Raw genomic sequence first — 20,330 nt, forward strand, 5'->3', positions numbered from 1 at the left:
GTCAAAGGATCAATATGGTTTCATATTTTATCTTCCTAAATTATGTGGTCGAGAGCCTTCATCTTCCTAAAAGTACACAACAGTTTGACAACTTTTGGCTCAGTTGAGTGGCAGAGACCACTCAATTTATCACCTGAGAGAGTGACCGCAGATGGAAGTGAAAGCGGGGGTGAGGTCTAGTCTCAGACCCCTATTCTTAGCCCTCAGGCTCCCTTCCATAACCGGGAAGGCACCCCTGCCGCGCTCTAAGACTTTGGCCCCCAAAGCTCCCCTTGGGGTGGTGCGGTGCCTTACTGAAGAGCCTAGAGTGCCGTGCGGCCCCTTTAAGAGTCCAGCTCCTCCCCCGCTCCGGGGAAAGCTGCAACTTTTTCCACCTCTCGGGAGGGTGAGGAGGGCCCGCTGCCTGAACGAGGTTGCAGTGTCCCCCGGAGCCCTACACCGTGCCCTGAACCTGACACTGCGACTTCTCGCCCTCTCGTGGCACCTGCTGCAGGTGACAGGTAGGTCTGCGGCCAGAGGCCACCCCTTTGCCGCAGGTCTGCGGCTCCTCCCGGGTCCCCAGCCCCTTTTCACTGCGCCGCCACCCCCATCTCAGAGACCTGCGCCCTTCCCTACCCCGTTCGCGCTCCCAGTCCTTCCTGTCCCCTTTCCCCTGTCTTCCTCTCTGGACCGCAACCCCCACGCCTTCACTCCCCTCTGCTTGGGGCGGCCCCGCCCCGCCAGTTGGCTTTCTCCTGGGCCCCTTCCTTAGCCCACCCCTCGCTAAAAGCTAAGAACGCAGGCCGTGCCCCTCTGTGTCCCCTGTCATGCCTTGCTCGGAGTGGCCGGCTTTTCCCGCCTGCCGGATCTGCGGCCGGGGTGGGGTGGAGTTCCTAGCGGGAACTGTGCCCTCGGAAAGTCCAGGAGGAGTCCAGTCACCTTTTCTCCGGTTCGTCTAGTCTTGCAGCGCCCAGCCGTCGTCTCGGCCGCACTTCCTCTGGGCGTCAGGCGGCGGCATCTTGCCTGGCTTGGGCAGGCCAGCCACAGGTAAAGGCTGCTTCCCCCGCGTTGGCCGCGTCCTGCCTTGGTGGGCTCCCTCAGCACGTGGGGCTGGAGATGGGGCTGTGTGCTCCGGCGCTGAACTGCTTCCTCTTGCCACCCTTCGAGCAGGCTTCAGGGATTTGCTGCTGGGGGAGGGTCTCCAGAGCCCTCAGAGACAGCAAAGAGCCCTTCGGGCTCCTGTTGTGATGGTTTACAAAGACTAGATGAACGCCTCCAGCTCTTAAGGTAGAACAAAATGGTTGGTTTTTGTGGTGAAATCATTTGATTAGAATTCTGGTGGCTTGAACAAATGATCTGTTCCTCATTAGCTAACCTTTTCTTCCCCCAGCACCCTGCTTCTTCAAAACCAGAGGGCCTAGTTTTCCAGAGTACAGCTTTGGGCGGGTTGGCCCTAGACCTTGAACATTTGTGGCAGAAATTAGTCTTCAGTACGTCCTCGACCTCCTGCTTTCAACCAGCTTCTTTTCTTTTTCTCCTCTTTCAGGTTCCCACCTCCTCCCCTCATAAATCCACTAATATTAAGGCATTAGTGACCTAATGTGTTGGCCCCTGGTTCGTGGAGAGAACAGTGTCTGATGCAGAGTTGAGGCCTTGAGGAACATTTTTGTTGTTGTGTTGTAGTTAGTTGTTATTGTTTTTTGGTTTGTTTGCTTGTTTATTTTTTAGTACCTGCTGGAAGCCCTAGTAGGAAAAGACCACCAATTTGGCTTGTGAGACTTTTCTCCAGGGCTGGGGGCAGGGCACGGGGCGGTAAGCATTTCTGGTAACACAGCTTCAGGGGACACACTGTGGGTCACAGCAGTGAAATGGAGTTTGGAGGCCTACTTAGGGGTAATTGGTCCGTGAGTGTATGTAGCATTCTGGGTGATCCTCTCTGAGTTTTTCCCCTTAAAGGCTGCCGTTAATAATGGTTGTTAGAATCCATTGAGCCAGGCGCTCTGTTGAGTTCTTGGTATAATTACCTCGTATAGTCTTCATGGTAACTCTGTGCAGTACACACTACAATGATAACCATGTTGAGATGAAAAGGTGACTCAGGTTAAGTGCCTTTCCCCAAATCACCCAACAAATGAGGGGCACAGCTGGGTCATCTGACTCCACAGCTGTGTTCCTATCCCTTGTCAAACCACCTCTGCTGTATTAGATGTTAGTAAAACCAAATAGCTCACAAGTGAGGACTAAGTGATTAAAATTTTCCCTTTCAAGCTAAGGCATACACAGTTTTGGTCCGTGACTCCACCCGGGACGTACTGTGGAGACTTTGGACCACTTACCTCACTGGTATCATGCCCACTTCACCATCTCACTTCCAAGTGGGATCCAATTACCACATTGCCACTGTAAGTACACACCCCTGGGTGCACCTGGCTGAATGAAACCTCCAAGGCTCTAAACTCAATAGTAATTGTCCTGAAGTTAGGAATGGGCAACTCTGGATTCTAGGGATGTGTGCCTGACCCAACTTCCTTTCCTGCTGGCTAGGGAAGAAATGAGGATGTGGCACATGGAGAGGACTTCCCATCACTCAGGCCAGAGAGCCTGAGGGGGGAATGCTTGCCTGTTGTACGGTGGGGTAGATGGAGTACCTTAGGCAGGGACAGTCCAGGAGAGAATGTCCTCCTTGATCTCATCTCAGGGCCTTTGCTCAAACATCTCTATCTCTTTCTCTCTCTCCACCACTACCTCTTTTTTTCCTGAAAAGGTAACTTGCCACCCATACCACTCTCCTGCCATTAATTCCTATTCATCTCTCAAGATTTAGCGCTAAAGTCACCTCCTTTGGGACAGCCTTTTTTGAACATACAGTTCCTTCCCCTTAGCAGAATTACCAGTTATTCTGTATTCTGAGGCATTTTGTTTACACCTCAGGAAAGCCCTTAACAACTCTCTTAGTTGTTCACCTGTAAGGATATAACCTCTTTATGGGCACGGTCTGGATCTTGGAGCTCCCTTTGTTTTAAGCACGAGAAGTTAACAAATATTTGTGCTAGGAACTGGGCATACCATGCCTTCCAGAGCTTGAGGTGGGGTGATGGTGAGATTGAAGTACAAAAGACACTTTGCTGAGGCACTTGAAATTTGACAGCTAGGAGTTTGTACTTAAATGTCACCTCACTGAGGCCTTCCCTAACCATCCTGTTTAAACTTGCAACCCTTCCCTGAACATTCTATGTGCCCCTTCCCGACCTTATTATCCTAAGGTAACCCAGTGTGTGTTTTATCCATTTTTTATTATTGTCTGTCTCTCCCCCTCACCCAATGTAAGTTCAGCGTGGGCAGGGTTTTCGGTATGTTTTGTTGACCAGTGAACCCCAGCATCCACAACAGGGCCTGGAATATAGGTGCTCACTAGTATTTGTTAAATGAATTACTGAATGACATTACTCACCTAGGAATTGATACTCTTTTGTAGTCTCCTGGAACTGAAACTAAGTGACCCTTGCCTGTCTGCTTAGCTGTAAGGTTGTGAGGGGGGCGGGGGCGGGGGGCACCTCTCATTGTTTTCCTTCTGCTGAGTTTTGCTTTGAGTTTGCATTCCTGATGACAACTTTGACCTAGTTGGAAGTACTTGCTCTCTGTCTTTTTAAGGTGTGGCTCTCTGAATGGAAACTTTTGAAGTTTAAAGTGGGAAGATAAAGATACTGTGTTTCTGGTGGGTAGGAAGGGAGGCCCCACCGAGAGGAGGGGGTGAGGATTGTCAGAGGTCTTGAGATGTTTGAGACATTTGGTGAGCTCAGTAGGAAGCTGGAGAAAGTTACTCTGCAATAGGGAAGTGAACAGCCCAAAAGAAGAAAAGATGCCATTAATTTAGCTTTGGGACTCAAGTCACCCTTAGCCTTTCAGGCTTGAGGTAGTTATCAGATTATGAACTTTGTGGAAAAGCCATTGCTGAGTGCTACTTGTATTTGCCTAGTTTTATATTAGAAGTTATACTGTGAGTAAACCAGATGTAACATAAAGAAGTGCCATTCTGTTTAAACGTGCTTGGAAATAGATAGAAAAAGGGGCTAGAATCCCTTAAAAGATTGGCTTGGAAGGAATTGGACCCTTGATATGGTGGTAAATATGTGATTCTTTGCCCTTTGATGTGTACTAACTTCTTTGAAACTCAAGTTTGTACAGAAAACCTCTGTTCAGCCCCCTATTCTACTAAATTTATCTCCCCAACTTCTGAACATTGGAGTGACACAGTGCTCAGTCCATGGTCTTCCCACCATCCCATATCTTCCTAGAAGCACTTATCCAGCCCCATGTCTTTAAATACCATGTATCAATAGACTGATCACTTGCAAATTTATGTCTCTGACCCAAGCCACCTAAGCTACAGCCTCAAATATACTATGGCCTATTTGATACCTCTGCTTGGATGTCCAGTAGACATCTCAAACGTAACATGTCCAGAACAGGATTCCTGATTCCTCTCACATCCTGAGCCCCTTCCCTTAGCTTCCCCTATCTCACTAAAATGGCACCAGCATCCATGCAGTTTCTCAAACCAGGAACCTAGAGTCATCCTTGATTGCTGTGTTTCTGTCAACCCCTGACATCCAATTCATCAGCAAGTCCCGAGGTCCTGAATTTCTAAGTGTGCCATGTATTCTGCCACGTGTATCCATCTCGCATGCCTAACACCCTAATCTGAGCCACCGCAAGGCTGAAATAAATATCTTTGTGCAATGTTCAAGGGTGATGTAGATAAAAGATGCACACATACAAATATTTATGTGGGATAGCTTTCTCTTAGGAGAGTTGAGATGTCACAGCATATGTATTTTAAAAATGTGAGTAGGCACTGCTGAAGTGACATCTAAGAAGTTTTATGCTGTCACCATTGAGAGTGCCTTTCCTTTTCTTAAAAGTATATCTTATTGATTATGTTATTGCAGGTGTCCCTTTTTTTCCTCTCCTTTATTCCCCTCTGCCCAGTGTCTCCATTCCCTCCAGCATTCCCCCTGCCTTAGTTCATGTCCATGGGTTGTACGCATAAGTTCTTTGGTTTCTCCATGTCCTATACTATTCTTAACCTCCCTCTGTCTATTTTGTACCTACCATTTATGCCTCTTAGTCCCTGTACCTTTTTCCCCATTCTCCCCCCCACCCCTCCCCACTGATAACCTTCCATGGGATCTCCATTTCTGTGATTCTGTTCCTGTTCTAGTTGTTTGCTTAGTTTGTTTTTGGTATTTTTTTTTTAGGTTCAGTTGTTGGTAGTGGTAAGTGTGTTGTCATTTCACTGTTCATGGTTTTGATCTCCTTCTTTTTCTTAGATAAGTCCCTTTAACATTTCATATAATAAGGGCTTGGTGATGATGAACTCCTTTAACTTGACCTTCTCTGGGAAGCACTTTATCTGCCCTTCCATTCCAAAGGATAGCTTTGCTGGATGGAGTAATCTTGGATGTAGGTCATTGCCTTTCATGACTTTGAATATTTCTTTCCAGCTCCTTCTTGTCTGGAAGGTTTCTTTTGAGAAATCAGCTGTTAGTCTCATGAGAACTCGTTTGTAGGTAACTGTCTCCTTTTCTCTTGCTGCTTTTAAGATTCTCTCCTTATCTTTTATTTTGGGTAATGTAATTATCCTGTGCCTTGGCATGTGCTTCCTTGGGTCCAACTTCTTTGGGGCTCTCTGAGCGTCCTGGATCTCCTGGAAGTCTATTTCCTTGGCCAGATTGGGGAAGTTCTCCTTTGTTATTTTTTCAAGTAAGTTTTCAATTTCTTGCTCTTCCCCTTCTCCTTCTGGCACCCCTATGATTTGGATGTTGGAACGTTTACAGTTGTCTCGGAGATTCCTAAGCCTCTCCTCATTTTTTTGAATTCTTGTTTCTTTATTCTGTTCTGGTCGAATGCGTATTTCTTCCTTCTGCTCCAAATCATTGATTTAGTTCCGGTTTCCTTCCCTTCACTGTCAGTTCCCTGTATATTTTTCTTTATTTCACTTTGCATAGCCTTCACTTTTTCCTCTATTTTGTGACCACACTCAACCTTCTCTGTGAGCATCCTGATTACCAGTGTTTTGAACTCTGCATCTGATAGGTTGACTATCTCTTCATCCCTGAGTTGTATTTTTTTTCTGGGGTTTTGATCTGTTCTTTAATTTGGACCATAGTTCTTTGTCTCAGCATGGCTATCACATTGTAAGGGGTGGAGCCTCAGGTATTCACCAGGGCAGGGCAACTCACGTCTCTGCGTTGTGGCGCTGTATGTGGGGGGAGGGGTCAGAAAGAGAACAATGCCATTGCTCAGCTCTCTGCGGCTTTCAGTCACTTTCCCAGCTACCCACAAGCAAATTGGGCCCTTCTGGTGCTGATTTCCAGGTAGGTAGCTTTGTGTATGTTCTAGGTACCTGTGGGTCTCTCCAATGAACACATCTGTGAGGCTTGGAGTTTCTCCCGCCGACGCAGCCCCTGCAGGTTTTCACAGCCAGAGGTTTTGAGGCTTTCATTTGCCACACCTTAACCCTCGGTTGCACGGTCTGTCTTGCTCCCTTCTTGCTCCTCCCGGTTTATGCACATGCAAACGTGGGACCACCAGCCACATCACGGCTGCCCAGTCCTCCAGCTGCAGTCTTGCCGCATCCTCTCCACCCCGGCTGCCTGTGTCTACTCCTCCTACCAGTCTGCATGAATGTTTCTCCTTTAACTCCTTGGTTGTCGGACTTCCATACAGTTCAATTTCTTGGTAGTTTTGGGTTTTTTCCAAGTATTTTGTTGTCCTTCTTTCCTTTCGGTTGTGTGAGGAGGCAAAGTGTATCTAACTACACCTCCATCTTAGCCGGAAGTCTCTAGCGAGTGCCTTTCCTTATGTCCTTCCTGAGGATGGACTTTTAAGAAATATTTTGCCAATCTGATATGTGAAAAATAGTATCTTATTTAACTTGCGTTTCTCTGATCACTGGTTAGGCTGAGTATTTTTTCATATATGTTAGCTATTAATATTTTTCCTAAAACTTGCTCCTTAATATGCTTTGCACATTTTTATGTTGGGTTATACGAGGTACGTCCAGAAAAAATCCATCCATTGTTAATATAACAAGAATAGTTTCCACAACATCGATGTAACCTGGCAGCCAGGGAGAGTGGACTGGAATGAGCATGCATGAACAATGATGACTTCACTGTACTAGTCAGTGGGGGCAGTAGATGCCATTTAGTGAGCATGTGTACTGTGTGGCCATCACATTCAAAATGACTGAGCAAGTAGAACAATGAATCTGCATCAAATTTTGCATTAAGCTTGAACATTCCTCCTCAGAAACTATTCAGATGATTCAGAAGGCCACAGCTCTGGACAATTGGCAACTGGCAGCTTCATCATGACAACATGCCCGCTCATGCAGCATGTCTCCCGCAGTTTTTTGGCGAAATATCAAATCACCTAGGTGACTTAGCCCCCCCTGCAGTGCAGATTTGGCACCCTGTAGCTTCTGGCTTTTTCCAAAACTAAAACCACCTTTGAAAGGGAAGAGATTTCACACTGTCAGTGAGATTCAGGAAAGTACGACAGGGCAGCTGATGGCAATTGAGAAAACTGTGTGAGGCCCCAAGGTGCCTACTTTGAAGGGGACTGAGGCATCATTGTCTTTTGTACAGTGTTCTTGTCTCTTCTTCAAGAAATGTTTCCATTTTTCATAGTATATGGCTGGATACTTCCTGGGAGGACCTTGTATGTTTAACTTACTTGTAAGAACACTACATTTATTAAGGATACTTACCAATTGCCTGTTATGTAGTGCAATTTTTTTTGTCTGTCGTCTGTCCTATGTCATAACTTTGTTCATGATGTCTAGCCGTCTTGTAGTTGGATGGAACACACTATATAACATTTAAAAGCATGTTCATTAGATTTGTCAAGTAAGAGGCCAATGACATTGGTGCAGCAGGAGGAGAGAAGGCAGATTGTAGAACGTTGAGTGAGCACTGAGGACTTATAAGGAATGTGGTATACACTTTGAAGGGGCTTGGCGGTGCTGGGAAGAAGAAAGTGTTTCTTATAGATGGTCAAGAAAATGATGTTAATTAATTTTGTTTTGTTTTAAATACAGGAGAGAGAGGTAAGCCCATTTATGTGTAGATGGCACAGAGCTTGATGATGCAAGGTCATTGAGAAAGCAAGAGGACGGGGGCTCCAGAGTGAAAGAGGTGAAAAACTGGCCTTAGCCAAAGGGAGGTGGCTCTTCCATCGAGACATGAAGGAAAGAGCAGGATTGGTGAGGCCGTGGAGAGGGAAGGGGCTGCGGAAGGACTGAATTTTGAGGGCAGTCACGTCTGAGGAGAGTGGTGAAGGGTTGGAATAGCATTTGAGAGGGATGGAAAGAGGATCTCTTTAGAAGTATATCTCCCAGGTTGCCACATTGTAGTGAGCCAAGAAAGGTTTGGATAACTTCACTGTGTTTGTGTGCTCCAAGTCACCGAACCCAGTATCCATTCTTTCCAGCACTCACCAGCCCAGGTGTAGAAACAGAGTGTGCACAGTCTAGTTTGGGGGACTTTTCTTTGTGGCTGTGACAGAAATATAAGACTGCTGGCAGAATAGTGGAAATGGTGGACCACTGTGTCTTTCATATCTGTAACTATCTAAATCTACCTTGAACTCCAGTAATTCTTAAGACATCAGAAATTTCCATGGCATGTACACTTTCTTATTTGTAACTCTATCAATTCAGATATCAGAATAGCTTTAGTGTCAGTGTCTTTAAACGGCTGCTTGCAACTTATAAGAAAACATGGGATGATTTATTGAGCGCCTACCATGTGCGAGTTTCTAGGCTAGGTGCTTGAGATATGGTGGAGAAGAAGATAGATGATAGCTTCTTTTGGGGGGACGTATTTCAGCACGGGAGATCTATGTTAAACAATTTATCATTTAATCAATAATTTGATCACGATTGTGATAGTCCTATGAAGTTCAGTTGTTTTAGAAATCACATTGCCACATCGCTTTCTCTAATAGATGTTACCAATTTACATTGGCCCACGAAGTGTGAGCCTACCTCCTACATCTTCCTTATTTAAAATTAAATATTGTCTTATTTAAAAAATTGCTGAATTGATAAGCAAATATTTTTTAAAAATGTTATTACTAGTAGGGGTGAAACTTTTACTTTTTTGTATCTATTGGTCATTTGATCGTCCTTCTTCAAGAATTATCGATTTACGCTCTTTGTCTCTTGCATACTTCTCTCTCCGTGTTCTTGGTATATCTTTCTTTCCATGTTTGAAATCATTAATCACCCTTCTCTTTCTTCTCCCTTAGCTGTGGAAACACTAAAATAAATTTCACCTAGTTTCCCCAGCTGTTCCCTTTTGATCTGCTTTGAACTTCTTTCTTACCTACTTTGGAAGTGTTCTTGTGCTTAGGGACTGACTATATTTTTATTACTTGACCCAATAAAAGATAACATATAAGTGTTCTGTTCTCGCCACATTCCATTCCCCCAGGGGTAACAATATTAAATTTGTGTGTCTTTCCAGACGTTTACCATTCCTATATGAACATATTCTTCCTTCATTCCTTCCTTCCTTCCTTCCTTCCTTCCTGCAGAGAAATGTCTTAAAAATCTAAATCAAACATAGTATATGTTTTGTAGTGTATTGTTTCCTTAATATTTGTGACAAGCTTTTAATGTCAGTATATATAGAACTACCTCTTTATTTTTAACAGTGACATAGTATTCCATTGTGTGTATGTACCATAACTTATTTAATCAGTTTCCTATTGGTAGATGTTTAAATTGTGTGTGTGTGTGTATGTGTATTTGCTGCTTCAAACATCGAGCATTCTTACGATATATATTTGTGCATCTGCTTGAATATCAATCAGTAGAATATGTTTTTCAAAATGGAATGGCCCCATCAAAAACTCGTTAGTGGTGCTAAAGATTCAGAGATGTCTAGGAAGATAAAGACTGATTATTGTCCACTGGATTTAGAAGGCTCTTGTTGACCTTAGAACACTTTCAAGGGAGTGAGGGGATGGAATTCTAGATTTTGATTGGTTGAGAAATGATTGGGTGATTGGGATATGAGGAAATGGAGGCAGTGAATATGGACAGTTCCTTAGAAAAATCTGACTCTGAAGAGCAGAGAGAGGAAAGGTTGAGTAGTAGGGGAAGGGTTGAGATCCAGGGAAGTATTTTTTGTTTGTTTTTAATTTAAAAGGGTGTGAGATATGCTTCAAAGCTGATGGGAAGGAAGGGGAAATTGATAGAGCAAAGCCCTTACAGGGAAGAGTCCTTATGCCAGGTAGGAAAGGATCCAGAATGAAGTGGAGGGATTACCCTTAAACAAGAGAAAGGACTTTAGTGTTGGGACGAAGAAAAAGTGAACAGAAATAGATGTAAATAGGTTTATAGATTTGATGGCAGGAACTTACCTGAGGGCGTTTTTATTTCTCTGTGATGTAACAAGAAAGGTCATCCCCTTAGAGCAGTGGTTAAGGTGGGACAAGGTTTAGGTTGGAGATTTGAGGTATTTGAGGAAGGTTTGAAAAAGTTATCATGGGAGAGCAAATTAGGACCAGGAAAGCATACTTTTGCAGTATCAGGCAGTGCTGAGGTGAGCTTAGTGACTAAGAATTTATATTGATACTAATCCGCTAGATTGTGATTTTTATTTTCTCCAGTAGAACTCAGGAATCCTAGTCATAAAAGCACAACAGTTGGGTTCTCCCAGGGTTATGTTTTTATCATATATTTGCAATAAAAATATGGGTTATTGAGGATATTGACAAGAGTGCAGTCAAACAATTGAATCCAAACTGTCTAGGTGGGGAAGTGAAGACAGAAAGGGGCTGAAAGGTGGAAATAGAAGAATCTGTGGAAAAACAAACCCTCACGCATGAGGTCTGGGAACCAGTGTGAAGGAACGGGCTAGAAGGATTGGGGATTATAATTGGAATAGAGTCTTCAAACTAATGATATTGAAAGAGAAGCCATGGGTGATAAAATTTTGGGTGTGGCTGAATATGATGTATGGTCTTTTTGATGTTGTGGCAGACAGGTCTCTTGGCACTGAAGATACAGAGATGAATAAAATAAAGTCCCTTCCCTCATACAGCTTACTATCTATTGGGGGCGATTATTCTTTTTTGTAAAATAAAAGGACATGTTCATTGATATGCTGATTACTGAATGTGTAGTTCTATTTAGAAATAGTAATACTACCAAGGTAAAACATTTACACATATGGAGCTAGGAATGTCCATCGAGACATTTTGAGCACCTTTATTGTAAATTATATTAACTGAATTATGAAAATACGTACCTCCTCCCCCCTTAGAACTTTTTAAGGTACTTCCATATGCTGTGTCAGAATGGAAGATAACAGATATATACACATTCAATTTAGAATTTTAGCAGTTTTAATACTTTAGTATTTTCTCCAATAGATGCCTTTTATTTATTTTTACTGTATTTTTTCCAATACCATTTATAATTCTTCCACCTCCACCCATTCTCCCCCACTCCTGCAGTCATCATACTGTTGTCCATGTCCATGAGTCCTTTTTTTTTTTTGCTCGATCCTCCCACTCACTCACTCCCCCCCACAGAGCTATCAGCTTGCTCTCTCTGAGTCTGTCTCTATTTTGCTTGTTAGTTCAGTTTGTTCATTGGATTCCACATATGAGTGAAATCATATGCCTATTTGCCTTCCTCTGACTGGCTTATTTCACTTAGCATAATGTTCTCCAGGTCCACCCCTGCTGTAACATACACCAAGATCAAGTATTCCACGGATGCAAAGTTGGTACCACATTCGCAAATCAAGAACTGTGGTACACCACATAAACAAAATGGAAGATAAAACCACATGATCATATCAATAGATGCAGAAAAAGCATTTGATAAAATCCAGCACCCATTTATGATAAAAACAGCAAAGTGGGAATAGAAGGGACATACCTAAATATGATAAAGGCCATATATGACAAACTCACTGCCAGCATCATACTCAATGGGCAAAAACTGCAAGTGTTCCCCTTAAGATCGGAAACAAGACAGGGATGCTGACTTTTACCTTTCTTATTCAACATAGTACTGAAAATCCTAGCCATAGTACTTTTTAAATGTTAGGACATTGCTTCTAGCTATAGACCAGATGTTGACAATGCATGTACTAATCTTGTTCTAGGGATTTAATGTAATGTATAAAAGTAATCATGGTTAAGCTGGCAGTTTAGGAGGAAAAGAGGTCTTACAGTATGTTAATATTTTACTTTTATTTTATATTCTCCAATATATATCAACTCTTGTATACATATATCCTGGTGTATATATTTATTAACACTTAATTTTAAAGAAATTAGCATTTATTTTATGCCTTATTGGTCTTAAATAACACCTTAAAATCATCTGCCACATCCACAGTTCAATTTAAGTTCAACTACAGGTTGATTGACTGTGTTTAAGATTTCCGTGGCCATAGCTAGATCTCAGCATCCCTGAAATTAAAAAAGAAACCAAATACATGTTATCACAGTTATGTGTGAACATGGGTTGGATTACTCACAAAACATCATGATTTCTCATTGAAGGAGACTGTGTGGGTGATTTTTAGGTGACGTGGCCTGCAAGAAAGAATTAGATGGTAGTTCAGTTTAGAAATCCCTGCCATCTGCGGATCTGGCAGGAGAAGAGGTCTTCTCTGTGGGAGTGCTGGTTTATCAATGCTTGTTGACCAAGGAAGGATAATGGTGTTCCACAATAATGAGACGTATCATTGAAAAATGAAAGTTTGTCAGGTCTCATCAGACTTTAAAAAATGTTTTATGCATATGAATGACCTGGATTTTAAAACATTCCATTCTTTTAGTTGGGGATTTTCTGTCTTTTTAAGCTTTGGCACTGTTCAGGAAAGGGAGTTTGGCAGAGAAGAGGATGAATGCTCCACTCTTCACCCCACCAACTTCATGGGGGCTCTTGTGAGTTCGCCTGGCTCATGTGAGAGGAAGCTTCAAGGGTAGGTCTTGCAAGCTGGACCGCCAAACAGGATTTGTCTTAATATATGCATTTTCCCTGCCAAGGGTGGGGGGCGGATGTTGGACCCATAGTGCGGTTTTTATGATCTTTTCTCCTTGTATGCACCACCTTTATGGAGATCTGCCTTCTAGGATTGGTGGTCGGTTTCACATGCCTGGAGATGCTGAGGAGCAGGAAAAAAGAGTGAAATCATGAAAATAAGACCACATTTCCATGTATCCAAGTAACCACACTACAAGACATATATACTTGTATATGTTCTATGACTTTTCCCATCACATTCTTTCAAACAGTCCCCGCATCCCTACTAACCTCTTAAAGCTTTCAGCCTGTTCCACGATTCTGTGCCTCTGGTTCTATTTTGCTCATTAGTTTATTTTGTTCATTCGATTCCTCTCTCTCTTTTTTTTTTTTTTTGCTTCTATTTTTAAATTTTTGTTATTGTTGTTCAAGTTCAGTTGTCTCCATTTTTCCCCTGCTGCTCTCCCCTGCCCCACTGACCCTCATTAGATTCCTCTTATAAGTGAGATCATATGGTGTTTGTCTCTCACTGCCTGGCTTACTTCACTTAATATAATAGTCTCCAGTTCCATCCATGCTGTCTCAATAGGTAGGAGTTCTTTCTTCCTGTTGCAGAGTATTCCAATGTGTAAATGTACCACAGTATTTTACTCCACTCACATACTGGTGGGCAGTTAGGCTGTTTCCAACTCTTGGATATTGTAAATAGTGCTGCTATGAACATAGGGGTGAATAAATTATTTTGAGTTGGTCTTTCTGGATTCCTAGCAGTGAAATTGCTGGGTCAAAAGGTAGTTCCATTATTTATTTTTTGAGGAAACTCCATGGTGCATCAGTCTGCATTCCCACCAACAGTGCAGTAAGGTTCCCTTTTCCCTGCATCCTGGCCAGCCCTTGTTGTTTGTTCATTTATTAATGATAGACAATTTGACAGGTGTGAGCTGATACCTCAGTGCTGTTTTAATTTGCACCTTTATGATGGCTAGTGACGTTGAGCAGTTTTTCATACGCCTATGAGCCACTCGTATGTCCTCCTTGGAGAAGTGTCTTTTCAGGTCCTTTGCCCATTTTTAATCAGATTGTCTCCTTGGTGTTGTTGATTCATTTGACTTCTTCATATATTTTGGAGATTAAAGCCTCGTCTGATGTATCATTGGCAAATATGCTCCCCCATACAGTCGGCTCCCTTTTTAATGAAAATAAAAATCTTCTGCTGTGCAGCAGCTTTTTAATTTGATATAGTCCCATTTGTTAATTTTTTTCTTTATTTCTCTTGCCCTAGAAATTATGTCAGCAAACATTTTGCTACATGAGATATGTGAAATTTTACAGCCTACGTTTTCCTCTAGGACTTTTATGGTGCCATGATTTATATTTAAGATTTTTATTCATTTTGAGTTTATTCTGGTGTATGGTATAAAAGTTGGAGGTCTAGTTTCTTGTCTTTCTTTTTTTTTTATTGTTGTTGTATGTATTTGTCCAGATCTCCCAACACCATGTGTTGAAGAGGCTATTTTTACTCCAATTTATGCTTCTGCCCCCTTTGTCAAATATTAATTGACCATAGAGATGTGGGTTTATTTCTGGGCTCTCTATTCTGTTCCATTGATCTACATGTCTATTCTTTGCTGGTACCAGACTGTTTTGATTACAGTGGCCCTATAGTAGAGTTTGATATCAGATATTGTGATCCCACCAACTTTGTTCTTACTCAAGATTGCTTGAGCTATTTGAGGTCTTTTTTGGTTCCATATACATTTTTGGAATATTTTTTCTAGATCTGTGAAATACAACATTGGTATGTTAATAGGAATTGTGTTGAATCTAGATTCCTTTGGTTAGTATGGATATATTAATGATGTTAATTTTTCCAATCCATGAACATGCTATATGATCCCAATTATTTCTGTCTTCCTCAGTTTCATTACTCAGGGTTCTATAGTTTTCTGAGTACAGGTCTTTTACCTCCTTTGTTAAATTTATTCCTAGGTACCTTATTCATTCATTCATTCATTCATCTTTTTAGTAAAAGGCGAAAGATTTGTTCGTTTTGAAGAGAAACCAGAGTATCATTCATCTTTTTGTTGCTATAGTCAATGGGGATTTTTTTCTTAGTTTCTCTTTCTGAGAGTTCATGTTGGTGTATGCAAATGCCATCAATTTTTGAATATTGACTTTGTATCCCACTACTTTGCTGAATTCACTTATTGGGTCAAGTAGATTTTTGGTGAAGTCTATAGGGTTTTCTATGTACCCTATCATGTCATCTGTGAATAATGACAATTTTATGTCCTCTTTTCCAATTTGGATGATTTTTATTTCTTCTCGTCTGATCACTATGGCTAGGTCTTGCAGTACTATGTTGAATAAGAGTAGTGACATTGGGCACCCTTGTCTTGTTCCTGATCTTAAAGGAAATACTTTTAGATTTTTCCTGTTGCGTATGGTATTGGCAGTAGGTTTTTCATATGTCGCCTTTATTATGTTAAAGTATGCACCCTCTACTCCCACTCTGCTGAGGGTTTTTATCATAAGTGGGTGCTGGATTTTATCAGATGCTTTTTCTGCATCTGTTGATATGATTACATGCTTTTTGTCTTTTCATTTTGTTTATGTGGTGCATTAGGATTATTGATTTGTAAATATTGTACCATCCTTGCATCCCTGGAATATATCCCACTTGCTCATGGTGTATGATCTTTTCAATGTATTGCTGGATCCGGTATAGTAATACTGTGTTGAGGATTTTATCATCTATGTTTTTCATAGACATTAGCCTGTGATTTTCTTTCTTTTTTTGTGTCTTTACCTGGTTTTGGAATTAGGGTAATACTGGCCTCATCAAAAGTGTATGGGAATCTTCTCTCTTCTTGAAATTTTTTGAAAAGTTTGAAAAGGATAAGAGTTAGTTTTTCTTTGAATATTTGGTAAAATGTGTCCCTGAACCCATCCAGTCCAGGACTTTTGGTAGCTGGGAGTTTTTTGATTACTGCTTCAATTTCATTAGTTGTAATTGTTCTGTTCAGGTTTTCTGATTTTTCCTGATATAGATTTGTAAGAGTGTATGTTTCTAGGAATTTATCCATTTCACCCAGATTGTCCAATTTGTTGGCATATAGTGTTTCATAGTATTTTCCTACAGTCCTTTGTATTTCTGTGGTGTCAGTTGTTACTTCCCTTTTATTTCTGCTTTTATTTATTTGGTTCCTCTTTTTTACATTGACAATATTTTATTTTCCTTCCTTTTTAAATTTTTTTTGTTCAAATATATTTGTCTCCGCCTTCCCAGCACCACTTTCCCCACTCCCACCATCTCCCTCCCTCAGTCCTTCCCCGCTTTGGCTTTGTCCATGAGTCCTTGATATACATTCCTTGACTTGACCCTTCCCTTCCCTTTCCCCGCCCACCCCTCCCTCCTTCCCTCTTGTCTCTGTTGGTTTCTTTTTTCTTTCAGTGTTGCTGGTCATATTTTCCTTGCATCTTTGTTTTGGTTAGGTTCCACTTATAGATGAGATCATATGGTATGTGTCCCTCAACCCTTGGCTTATTTCGCTTACCACAATACTGCTGCGTAGTATTCCATTGTGTAAATGTACCATATTTTTTTGATCGACTCGTCTACTAATGGGGATTTAGGTTTCTTCCAACACTTGGCTATTGTAAATTGTGCTGCTGTGAACATTGGGGTGCACAGGTTCTTTTGAATTGGCGTTTTGGTGTTCTTAGGTTATAGTCCCAGCTGGGGAATCACTGGGTCAAAAGACAGTTCCACTTTTAGCTTTTTGAGGAAATTCCACACTGTTTTCCCCAATGTCTGCACCAGTCTGAATTCCCACCAACAGTGTACTAGGCTTCCATTTTCTCCACAGCCTCGCCAGCACCTGTTGTTTGTTGATCTGTTTATGATGGCCATTCTGACTGATGTGATGTGGTATCTCATTGTGGTTTTTTGCATACATTCTGTAAAGTTTTGTTTAAATAAGTGAGAGATGTTAGCACTTTCCATATATACATTTATGAATTTTTATTTTAGTTTTTGACTTTATTTTTTATTATATTTTCCATTAGCATTTAGCCTCATTATACCTCCTTCCTTCCCCCACAATCACCACACTGTTGTTCATGTCCATGAGTCCTTTTTCCTTTTTGCTCAATCCCATCCCTCCATCCCCTAACCCCCACCCCCCTATAGCTGTCAATGGGCTCTCTGACTCTGTCTCTATTTTGCTTGTTATTTTAGTTTGTTCATTAGATTCCACATATGAGTAAAATCATATGGTATTTGTCTTTCTGACTGTCTTGTTTCAGTTAAGATAAAGTTTCTCCCTGTCCATCCATTCTGCTGCAAAGAGTAAATTTTCTTCTTTTTTACAGCTAAGTAGTATTCCAATGTGTAAATGTACCATAGTTTTATCCACTCCTCTAGTGATAGACCCTTGGGCTGCTTCCGTATCTTGGTGATTGTAAATAACACTGCAGTACACATAGGGGTGCTTGTGTTGTTTCAAATTAGGGTTTTGGATTTCTTTGGCTGTATTCCCAAAGGTGGGATCACTGGGTCAAAAGGCAGGTCCATTTTAAGTTTTTTGAGGTATCTCCATATTGATTCAACAGTGGCTGCACGAATCCGCATTCCCACCAGCACTGTGCAAGTGTTCCCCTTTCTCCACATCTTCTTCAGCATTTACTGTTTGTTGGTTTATTGATGATAACCATTCTGACCAGTGTGAGGTGATATCACATTTTGCTTTTAAGTTGCATTTCTCTGATGATTACTGACATTGAGTATCTTTTCATATGACTGTTGGCCATGTGTATGTCCTCTTTGGAGAATTATCCATCCAGGTTCCTGAGAAAGAAGAACAAAGTTGGAGGAATCACACTATCTAATATCAAAGTATACTACAAGGCCATAGTAATCAAAACAGCATGGTATCATTTTGATAATTATGAAAACAAACACATACATCAACGGAACAGAATAGAGAGCCCAGAAATAAACCCCCATCTTTATAGTCAATTAATATTTGACAGAAGAGGCAAGCACATACAATGGGGTAAATACAGTTTATTCAATAAATGGTGTTGGGAAAATTGGATAGATACATGCAGAAAAATGAAACTGGACTCACCTTCACATACCACACACAAGACTAAACTCAAAATAGATTAAAGACTTACCTATTTTGCCATGTATAATGCACACTCATGTTTTTGGTCCAAACTTTCAGGGAAAAAATATTTCATTTTAATTTCTTAAGTCAGTAATTTATTTATATTTAGATACTTGGGGTTTTTTTTTTTGGTATTTTAAAGGAATTTTAGCATTTATTTTGAACATAAGGATATTGTAATTGGTTTCTAGAGTTACACTTTTAATGAACAAGCATAAATAAAATAATTAAAACCATTTATATGGATACAGAATTACTACTACCCTTGTATAATGTGCACCCTTATTTTTCCCTCAATAGTTTGGGCAACAAAGTGTGCATTATACACAGCAAAATACAGTAAATGTTAGACCTGAAACCATGAAAATCCTAGAAGGAGACATAGGCAGTAAAAGCTTGGACATTGCTCATAGTAATATTTTACCTGGTATATCTCCCTCGGCAAGGGAAAAAATAAAAAAATAAATGCTTGGAACTACATGAAACTAGAAAGTTTTTTTGCATCGCAAAGGAAACCATCAACAAAATAAAAAGATAACCCTTGGAATGGGAGAACATACTCACTGATACATCTGATAAGGGATTAATATCCAAAATTTGTAGAGAACTTACAAAACTCAACACCAAAAAAAATAACCAAAACCCAAAAAACAAAAAACAAAAACAAACCAGAAACAATCTCATTAAAATTGAATTTCTTTCGTTATAGTTCCTCTTTTTCTTTTGAGGAATCTGGTTAAAGGTCCTTCAACCTTGTTTATCTTTTCAAAGAACCAGCTTTTGGTTTCATTGCTCTGTAGGTTTTTTAGTCTCTCTAGTGGTTTATTTTTGCTCTGATCTTGATTATGTCCTTACTTCTACTTAATGCTGGGCTTAATTTGTTTTGCTGTTCCTTTTCTAGTTCTTTTAGGTTTAGGGTTAGATAGTTTATTTAAGATTTTTCTTGCTTCTTTAGGTAGGCCTGCAATGCTATGAACTTCCCTCTCAGGACTGCTTTTGCTGTGTCGCATAGGTTTAAGTTGTTATGTGTTCATTTTCATTTTTTTCTAGGTAATTTTTCATTTCTTCTTGATCTCATTGTAACCCATTCATTGTTTAATAATATGCTCTTTAGCTTCCATGCGTTTGACAGTTCTTCAGTTTTCTTGTAGTTGATTTCTCGTTTCATACCATTGTATTCAGAGAAGATGCTTGATATGATTTCAGTATTCCTGAATTTCTTGAAGAGTTATTTTGTGTTCTGACATGTGACCTATCTTGAGAATGTTTCCCATGCACTTGAGAAGAATGTATATTTTGCTGTTTGGGATGAAATGTTCTGTAAATATCAATTAAATCTATTTAATCCAGTGTGGAGTTTAAGGTTGCTGTTGCCATGTTGATTAATTTTTTGCCTGGAATATATATGCATGATGACAGTGGGGTGTTTCAGTCCCGTACTATGACTGTATTGCTGTTGATCCCCAGTAGCCACACCTTACTGAGTCTGCAACTTGTAGAGGGGGCTGTGTTTTGCTCCCGGCCTGAGCCCACACGACAGTCTTTATTTGGAAGGCTCTAGAGGCAGACCAGGCAAACTTAGAGGGAGGTGGAGTAGCTGACAGGTGGAGGTGAACCTCAGGGAGCCTTGGTCATTTTACAGACTGGCCTCCTGCTCTAAGTTGGAGGAAGCTGACCCTTAGACACAGATTGGTCCCTCCAAAGCACACCTGTTGAAGTCCTCCAAGATTTCTTTTTTTTCTTTTTTTTTTTTTTTTGCAAATTTAAGTGCTCCTCGGTTTGGTACACATGTGTTTACAAGGTTATATTATCTGTTGGACTGATCCTTTTAGTATTATATAGTGACCTTCTTTGTCTGTTGTTATGGCCATTCTTTTAAAGTCTATTTTGTCTGATATAGGTATTGCTACCCCGTTTTTTTTTCCTGTCCATTCGCATGGAATATTTTCTTGCATTCCATCACACTGCTTTTGTGCATCTTTTGTTCTGAGGAAGGTCCCTTGGAGACAGCATTTATATGGGTCATGTGTTCTTTTTCATTCAAGTACCCTGTGTCTTTTGATTGGAACATTTAACCCACTTATATTTAAGGTTATTATTGATATGTACCAATTTGT

At 40.9% G+C, this 20,330-nt stretch overlaps 1 protein-coding gene across 1 annotated transcript in view; it reads left to right on the forward strand.

Annotated features, from left to right (window-relative positions):
- The first annotated feature begins 781 nt into the window (after window positions 1–781).
- Window positions 782–20,330, forward strand: part of SYTL4 (synaptotagmin like 4) — a 111,056-nt gene continuing 91,507 nt past the window's right edge. Inside the window, exon 1 of the mRNA XM_054587904.1 lies at window positions 782–1,026. The gene's annotated coding sequence lies outside the window, so the exon portion shown is untranslated. The remainder of the gene's footprint in view (window positions 1,027–20,330) is intronic.

This window comes from Pteronotus mesoamericanus, unplaced genomic scaffold (genome assembly GCF_021234165.1).
Source record: "Pteronotus mesoamericanus isolate MK-2021 breed Mesoamerican mustached bat unplaced genomic scaffold, CSHL_Meso_final scaffold_12, whole genome shotgun sequence".
NCBI lineage: Eukaryota > Metazoa > Chordata > Mammalia > Chiroptera > Mormoopidae > Pteronotus > Pteronotus mesoamericanus.